Source organism: Leuciscus leuciscus, assembly GCF_965113295.1.
Source record: "Leuciscus leuciscus genome assembly, chromosome: 16".
NCBI classification, from domain to species: domain Eukaryota; kingdom Metazoa; phylum Chordata; class Actinopteri; order Cypriniformes; family Leuciscidae; genus Leuciscus; species Leuciscus leuciscus.
Window position 1 is genome coordinate 2,336,315 of NC_138740.1, and position 9,241 is coordinate 2,345,555.

The following is a 9,241-nucleotide window of genomic DNA, read 5'->3' on the forward strand; positions in this document are numbered from 1 at the left end:
CAATGTTATTCGAATCTATATTCATATTTCAGTCGCATGACTTATAAATCACTTTATGCCGAAAAACACAGTGAAAAAAATTATAATTCTGTTTGTTGACAGTATTTTCTGATTTATAAAGTGTAAAAACCTTTTGAATCTGGCTTTATCCAATGTTCAGATTTCTGTTCTGGAAATGTATGCAAATTATTCTATATTCAATTAGATAATGCCTCATTTGCATATTTAAACACCACATTTCACGAAACGTGTCATACAAAAAAGTTTGCATTCCTTATATCAATCATCTGGATAAGTATGGTTTGATCTATATTAGTCATATGTGTACTCTGTGTACCTGTGGTGTCTTGTCTTAACTGTGAAATTGAAAAACACACTACAATTAAAATGTTAACCCATTCATAATTTCCTTGCCTTCATTTGTTTAGTCTCATTTGTTTCTCCTAGATGGCAATGACATTAAATGGAGGACGAGAGAAAAAGCCCCATTAGTGTCGCATGTCTCTTCTAGACGTCTCGATTCATTTCTATAGTCTAGAAGTAGTAGTAGTTTACTAACTAGAAGTAACTACACGTCAACTCACTCTCATTAGAGTATTAGTAGACCGTCTGCTCAATATCTGCGAACTCTTGATGCTTCCCAACAGATATTCAGTCACACTTTATTTTACCGTGTCTTTGTTACTTGTTACATGTAGTAATAACTGTAAATTCTGCATAATTACAACTAACCCTAAACCAAACCCTCATAAGTACATGTAATTAATATTACTCAGTACTTAAATGTATAATTACACTGTAACGAGGACTTTGGCGAGCCGTTTTTTACTTTTATTCATTCATTGAATTCATTCAATGAACATTGAAATGCTCATTTTTGATATCAGGAATTAAATTTCCACTAGTAAAAACTATAATTCTTGATAACTGTAATTGTTTTTCACCATAGGCTGCGGTTCAAATTCAACTGTTGATATCAAGAAATTATTTCTTACTAGTTGAAATTACAATTTCACATTTCATGCTAAAAACATGCTAATTTAAGACTAATTTTTCATGCTAATTTTATTTTTGGCATAAAGGGTTTGTTCATGACCTTATTCGGTTACACTTTATTTTAAGGTGTCCGTGTTACAGTATAATTGTACATTTAAGTACTGAGTAATAATAATTAACTACATGCACTCACTACAGGGTTAGGATAAGAGTTTATTTAGGGTTAATTGCATGTAATTATGCATCATTTATAGTTATTACTACGGTAACTACATGTAACATGTTAAATAAAGTGTAACCCTTTATTTTAAGGTGACCGTGTAAGTGTAATTATACATGTAAGTACTGAGTAATAATAATTAATAGAGTTACGGTTTGGTTTAGGGTTAATTGCATTTCATTATGCATAATTATACATGTAACGTGAAACAAGGACACTTAAATAAAGTGTAATCCTTTAATTGAAGGTGTCCGTGTTACAGTATAATTATACATTTAAGTACTGAGTAATAATAATGAACTACATGCACTTACTATAGGGTTAGGATAAGAGTTTGTTTTGGGGTTAATTGCAATGTTAGGTAACACTTTATTTTAGTGTTCTTGTTACATGTTACATGTAGTTATAACTATAAATTATGCATAATTACATGCCTAAACCAAACCAAATCCTAAACCCCAAACCGTAACTCTATTATTAATATTACTCAGTACATAAATGTATAATTACATTGTAACAAGGTAAACTTAAAATAAAGGGGGTTACACTTTATTTTAAGGTGTCCGTGTTACAGTGTAATTATACATTTACTGAGTAATAATAATTATCTACATGCACTTACTACAGGGTTAGGATGAGTTTGTTTTAGGGTTAATTGCATGTAATTATGCATAATTTATAGTTATTAAGTCAAGTCAAGTCAAGTATATTTGTATAGCGCTTTTCACAATACAGATTGTATCAAAGCAGCTTCACAGTATTAAATTAAAATAATACAACAAGGTTTGTTTCAAGTGGAATTTATTGATTGATAAAATTAAATTAAATATCCCCAAAATATCCCCAATTTTATCCCCAATATTACTACGGTAACTACATGTAACATGTTAAATAAAGTGTAACCCTTTATTTTAAGGTGACCTTGTTAGTGTAATTATACATTTAAGTACTGCGTAATATTAATTAATAGAGTTATGGTTTGGTTTAGGGTTAATTGCATGTAATTATGCATAATTATACAGTAACTACTTGTAACATATAACAAGGACACTGTTAAATAAAGTGTAATCCTTTATTTTAAGGTGTCCGTGTTACAGTATAATAATACATTTAAGTACTGAGTAATAATAATTAACTACATGCACTTACTATAGGGTTAGGATGAGGGTTTGGTTTAGGGTTAATTGCAATGTTAACACTTTATTTTAGTGTTCTTGTTACACGTTACAGTTATAACTATAAATGATGCATAATTACATGCCTAAACCAAATCCTAAACCCCAAACCCTATTAATTAATATTACTCAGTACTTACATGTATAATTATACTGTAACAAGGTCAACTTAAAATAAAGAGGGTTACACTTTATTTTAAGGTGTCCGTGTTACAGTATAATTATACATTTACTGAGTAATAATAATGAACTACATGCACTCACTACAGGGTTAGGATGAGTTTGTTTTAGGGTTAATTGCATGTAATTATGCATAATTTACAGTTATTACTACACTAACTACATGTAAATAAAGTGTAACCCTTTATTTGAAGGTGTCCGTGTTACAGTATAATTATACATTTAAGTACTTAGTAATAATAATTCACTACATGCACTTACTATAGGGTTAGGATGTGGGTTTGGTTTAGGGTTAATTGCAATGTTAGGTAACACTTTATTTTAGTGTTCTTGTTACATGTTACATGTAGTTATAACTATAAATGATGCATAATTACATGCCTAAACCAAACCAAATCCTAAACCCCAAACCCTAACCCTATTAATTAATATTACTCAGTACTTAAATATATAATTACACTGTAACAAGGTCAACTTAAAATAGAGGGGGTTACACTTTATTTTAAGGTGTCATTGTTACAATGTAGTTATCTAAGTATTGAGTAATATTAACCAACTACATGCACTTACTATAGGGTTAGGGTTTGGTTGAGGGTTAGTTGCATGTAATTATGCATAATTTACTGTTATTATATGGTAAGCACATGTGTGTAACAAGGACACTGTAAAATAAAGTGTTACCAAATATTTCTGTATAGAAATTCTGTCTCTATCAATTCTGAGCTAATTGTAGCTCATTAGGGCTCCTGGTTCTGCACTTGATCTGCAGCTGTGATGTGTGTGTGTTGTGTGTATCGTGATGGAGAACTGAAGTGCCTGCGCTGAGCTGTGATGTGTGTGTTGTGTGTATCGTGATGGAGAACTGAAGTGCCTGCGCTGAGCTGTGATGTGTGTGTGTTGTGTGTATCGTGATGGAGAACTGAAGTGCCTGCGCTGAGCTGTGATGTGTGTGTTGTGTGTATCGTGATGGAGAACTGAAGTGCCTGCGCTGAGCTGTGATGTGTGTGTTGTGTGTATCGTGATGGAGAACTGAAGTGCCACCGCTGAGCTGTGATGTGTGTGTTGTGTGTATCGTGATGGAGAACTGAAGTGCCTGCGCTGAGCTGTGATGTGTGTGTGTTGTGTGTATCGTGATGGAGAACTGAAGTGCCTGTGCTGAGCTGTGATGTGTGTGTGTTGTGTGTATCGTGATGGAGAACTGAAGTGCCTGCGCTGAGCTGTGATGTGTGTGTGTTGTGTGTATCGTGATGGAGAACTGAAGTGCCACCGCTGAGCTGTGATGTGTGTGTTGTGTGTATCGTGATGGAGAACTGAAGTGCCACCGCTGAGCTGTGATGTGTGTGTTGTGTGTATCGTGATGGAGAACTGAAGTGCCACCGCTGAGCTGTGATGTGTGTGTGTGTTGTGTGTATCGTGATGGAGAACTGAAGTGCCTGCGCTGAGCTGTGATGTGTGTGTGTTGTGTGTATCGTGATGGAGAACTGAAGTGCCACCGCTGAGCTGTGATGTGTGTGTTGTGTGTATCGTGATGGAGAACTGAAGTGCCACCGCTGAGCTGTGATGTGTGTGTTGTGTGTATCGTGATGGAGAACTGAAGTGCCACCGCTGAGCTGTGATGTGTGTGTTGTGTGTATCGTGATGGAGAACTGAAGTGCCTGCGCTGAGCTGTGATGTGTGTGTGTTGTGTGTATCGTGATGGAGAACTGAAGTGCCACCGCTGAGCTGTGATGTGTGTGTGTTGTGTGTATCGTGATGGAGAACTGAAGTGCCTGCGCTGAGCTGTGATGTGTGTGTTGTGTGTATCGTGATGGAGAACTGAAGTGCCACCGCTGAGCTGTGATGTGTGTGTGTTGTGTGTATCGTGATGGAGAACTGAAGTGCCTGCGCTGAGCTGTGATGTGTGTGTGTGTTGTGTGTATCGTGATGGAGAACTGAAGTGCCTGCGCTGAGCTGTGATGTGTGTGTGTGTTGTGTGTATCGTGATGGAGAACTGAAGTGCCACCGCTGAGCTGTGATGTGTGTGTGTTGTGTGTATCGTGATGGAGAACTGAAGTGCCTGCGCTGAGCTGTGATGTGTGTGTGTTGTGTGTATCGTGATGGAGAACTGAAGTGCCACCGCTGAGCTGTGATGTGTGTGTGTTGTGTGTATCGTGATGGAGAACTGAAGTGCCTGTGCTGAGCTGTGATGTGTGTGTGTGTTGTGTGTATCGTGATGGAGAACTGAAGTGCCTGTGCTGAGCTGTGATGTGTGTGTTGTGTGTATCGTGATGGAGAACTGAAGTGCCACCGCTGAGCTGTGATGTGTGTGTGTTGTGTGTATCGTGATGGAGAACTGAAGTGCCTGCGCTGAGCTGTGATGTGTGTGTGTTGTGTGTATCGTGATGGAGAACTGAAGTGCCACCGCTGAGCTGTGATGTGTGTGTGTTGTGTGTATCGTGATGGAGAACTGAAGTGCCTGTGCTGAGCTGTGATGTGTGTGTGTGTTGTGTGTATCGTGATGGAGAACTGAAGTGCCTGCGCTGAGCTGTGATGTGTGTGTGTGTTGTGTGTATCGTGATGGAGAACTGAAGTGCCTGCGCTGAGCTGTGATGTGTGTGTGTTGTGTGTATCGTGATGGAGAACTGAAGTGCCTGCGCTGAGCTGTGATGTGTGTGTTGTGTGTATCGTGATGGAGAACTGAAGTGCCACCGCTGAGCTGTGATGTGTGTGTTGTGTGTATCGTGATGGAGAACTGAAGTGCCTGTGCTGAGCTGTGATGTGTGTGTGTTGTGTGTATCGTGATGGAGAACTGAAGTGCCACCGCTGAGCTGTGATGTGTGTGTGTTGTGTGTATCGTGATGGAGAACTGAAGTGCCACCGCTGAGCTGTGATGTGTGTGTGTTGTGTGTATCGTGATGGAGAACTGAAGTGCCTGTGCTGAGCTGTGATGTGTGTGTGTGTTGTGTGTATCGTGATGGAGAACTGAAGTGCCTGTGCTGAGCTGTGATGTGTGTGTGTGTTGTGTGTATCGTGATGGAGAACTGAAGTGCCTGTGCTGAGCTGTGATGTGTGTGTTGTGTGTATCGTGATGGAGAACTGAAGTGCCACCGCTGAGCTGTGATGTGTGTGTTGTGTGTATCGTGATGGAGAACTGAAGTGCCTGCGCTGAGCTGTGATGTGTGTGTGTTGTGTGTATCGTGATGGAGAACTGAAGTGCCACCGCTGAGCTGTGATGTGTGTGTGTTGTGTGTATCGTGATGGAGAACTGAAGTGCCTGCGCTGAGCTGTGATGTGTGTGTGTTGTGTGTATCGTGATGGAGAACTGAAGTGCCTGTGCTGAGCTGTGATGTGTGTGTTGTGTGTATCGTGATGGAGAACTGAAGTGCCTGCGCTGAGCTGTGATGTGTGTGTTGTGTGTATCGTGATGGAGAACTGAAGTGCCTGCGCTGAGCTGTGATGTGTGTGTGTTGTGTGTATCGTGATGGAGAACTGAAGTGCCACCGCTGAGCTGTGATGTGTGTGTTGTGTGTATCGTGATGGAGAACTGAAGTGCCTGCGCTGAGCTGTGATGTGTGTGTGTTGTGTGTATCGTGATGGAGAACTGAAGTGCCTGCGCTGAGCTGTGATGTGTGTGTTGTGTGTATCGTGATGGAGAACTGAAGTGCCTGCGCTGAGCTGTGATGTGTGTGTGTTGTGTGTATCGTGATGGAGAACTGAAGTGCCACCGCTGAGCTGTGATGTGTGTGTGTTGTGTGTATCGTGATGGAGAACTGAAGTGCCTGCGCTGAGCTGTGATGTGTGTGTGTTGTGTGTATCGTGATGGAGAACTGAAGTCCCACCGCTGAGCTGTGATGTGTGTGTGTTGTGTGTATCGTGATGGAGAACTGAAGTGCCTGTGCTGAGCTGTGATGTGTGTGTGTGTTGTGTGTATCGTGATGGAGAACTGAAGTGCCTGCGCTGAGCTGTGATGTGTGTGTGTGTTGTGTGTATCGTGATGGAGAACTGAAGTGCCTGTGCTGAGCTGTGATGTGTGTGTGTGTTGTGTGTATCGTGATGGAGAACTGAAGTGCCTGCGCTGAGCTGTGATGTGTGTGTTGTGTGTATCGTGATGGAGAACTGAAGTGCCACCGCTGAGCTGTGATGTGTGTGTGTTGTGTGTATCGTGATGGAGAACTGAAGTGCCTGTGCTGAGCTGTGATGTGTGTGTGTTGTGTGTATCGTGATGGAGAACTGAAGTGCCTGCGCTGAGCTGTGATGTGTGTGTGTGTTGTGTGTATCGTGATGGAGAACTGAAGTGCCTGTGCTGAGCTGTGATGTGTGTGTTGTGTGTATCGTGATGGAGAACTGAAGTGCCTGTGCTGAGCTGTGATGTGTGTGTTGTGTGTATCGTGATGGAGAACTGAAGTGCCACCGTTGAGCTGTGATGTGTGTGTGTTGTGTGTATCGTGATGGAGAACTGAAGTGCCTGTGCTGAGCTGTGATGTGTGTGTGTGTTGTGTGTATCGTGATGGAGAACTGAAGTGCCTGTGCTGAGCTGTGATGTGTGTGTGTGTTTTGTGTGTATCGTGATGGAGAACTGAAGTGCCACCGCTGAGCTGTGATGTGTGTGTGTGTTGTGTGTATCGTGATGGAGAACTGAAGTGCCTGTGCTGAGCTGTGATGTGTGTGTGTGTTGTGTGTATCGTGATGGAGAACTGAAGTGCCTGTGCTGAGCTGTGATGTGTGTGTGTGTTGTGTGTATCGTGATGGAGAACTGAAGTGCCTGTGCTGAGCTGTGATGTGTGTGTGTGTTGTGTGTATCGTGATGGAGAACTGAAGTGCCACCGCTGAGCTGTGATGTGTGTGTGTTGTGTGTATCGTGATGGAGAACTGAAGTGCCTGTGCTGAGCTGTGATGTGTGTGTTGTGTGTATCGTGATGGAGAACTGAAGTGCCTGCGCTGAGCTGTGATGTGTGTGTGTGTTGTGTGTATCGTGATGGAGAACTGAAGTGCCACCGCTGAGCTGTGATGTGTGTGTTGTGTGTATCGTGATGGAGAACTGAAGTGCCACCGCTGAGCTGTGATGTGTGTGTGTTGTGTGTATCGTGATGGAGAACTGAAGTGCCTGCGCTGAGCTGTGATGTGTGTGTTGTGTGTATCGTGATGGAGAACTGAAGTGCCTGCGCTGAGCTGTGATGTGTGTGTTGTGTGTATCGTGATGGAGAACTGAAGTGCCTGTGCTGAGCTGTGATGTGTGTGTTGTGTGTATCGTGATGGAGAACTGAAGTGCCTGCGCTGAGCTGTGATGTGTGTGTTGTGTGTATCGTGATGGAGAACTGAAGTGCCTGTGCTGAGCTGTGATGTGTGTGTGTTGTGTGTATTGTGATGGAGAACTGAAGTGCCTGCGCTGAGCTGTGATGTGTGTGTTGTGTGTATCGTGATGGAGAACTGAAGTGCCACCGCTGAGCTGTGATGTGTGTGTTGTGTGTATCGTGATGGAGAACTGAAGTGCCTGTGCTGAGCTGTGATGTGTGTGTTGTGTGTATCGTGATGGAGAACTGAAGTGCCTGTGCTGAGCTGTGATGTGTGTGTTGTGTGTATCGTGATGGAGAACTGAAGTGCCTGCGCTGAGCTCTGATGTGTGTGTGTGTTGTGTGTATCGTGATGGAGAACTGAAGTGCCACCGCTGAGCCTAAAGGGGTCAGTCATCTTCAGCTTTCACAATCACCAGAGCTCACACGCTTTAATCTAACGCTCATTTCCAGAAGTGTTGTTCTGTCTTGCTGTCAGGCTGTGGGTTTTGTTAAGGTTGTTCTTTGTATGAAATGATCCTGCCAATCTCCATGAAACTCCCATGTTTTTCCCAGTATTCATCAGAATAAATCAGGCATGAACACACTAGCTGGATTTCAGTAGATTTTCTATTGTTATCTCACAATACCAGTGAGTTCTGGCGTCTCGTCTTACAGTCCGATGGTTAGTAACTGGATTATTAATAAATGTCAAATGTAATCGGGGGTGCATGAATTAAAGCACATGATACACGCCTTTATTTCCAAAGCTTTCGCAGTTTGAAAGGATTTGTTTCTGCTTTTTCATTTAGACGCTTCCTTCCCCTCGTCCTGAAGGGAGATTTAAGAGCTAAATTACAAATTAGTTTTTTGTTTATTTATTTATATCACTATAATTCCTATATATTTATTGTCACAAGAAAACTGTAAAAAAAAAAGAAGAAAAAAGTTGCTGCCTCAAATTTTTTAAGTACAATCAACTTGGATTTTGAAGTCATTTCAACTTAAATTACATTAAACAGACTTTAATTAGTTAGATCTTGTATAACATAAAAAAAAAAGTTGAAAATTGCTTAACTTATTTTGATGAGTTAAAGCAAAATAAAAACATATGTTGTCATAACTTATTGATCTTTTTTTTTTTTTACAGTGAACATATTTGCATGTTCTTGACCTACATTTCACATATTAGACCTGGCGCTTGAACTTAATGTATGCAATAATGATAGTTTCATCAAATGGTAAATCCATATGCAGTACATAAATAAGAGTGAATTGACATGTAATTATTAATGCAGTGGCTACTTAGTTTTCAACCAATTAGAGATCGGGAAATTCCCGCTCCACTCCACATCACCGCCCAATGAAATTTGAGCTTGATCCACAATGAAGTAGCCAATGTAATGTTTTAAAATATGTAA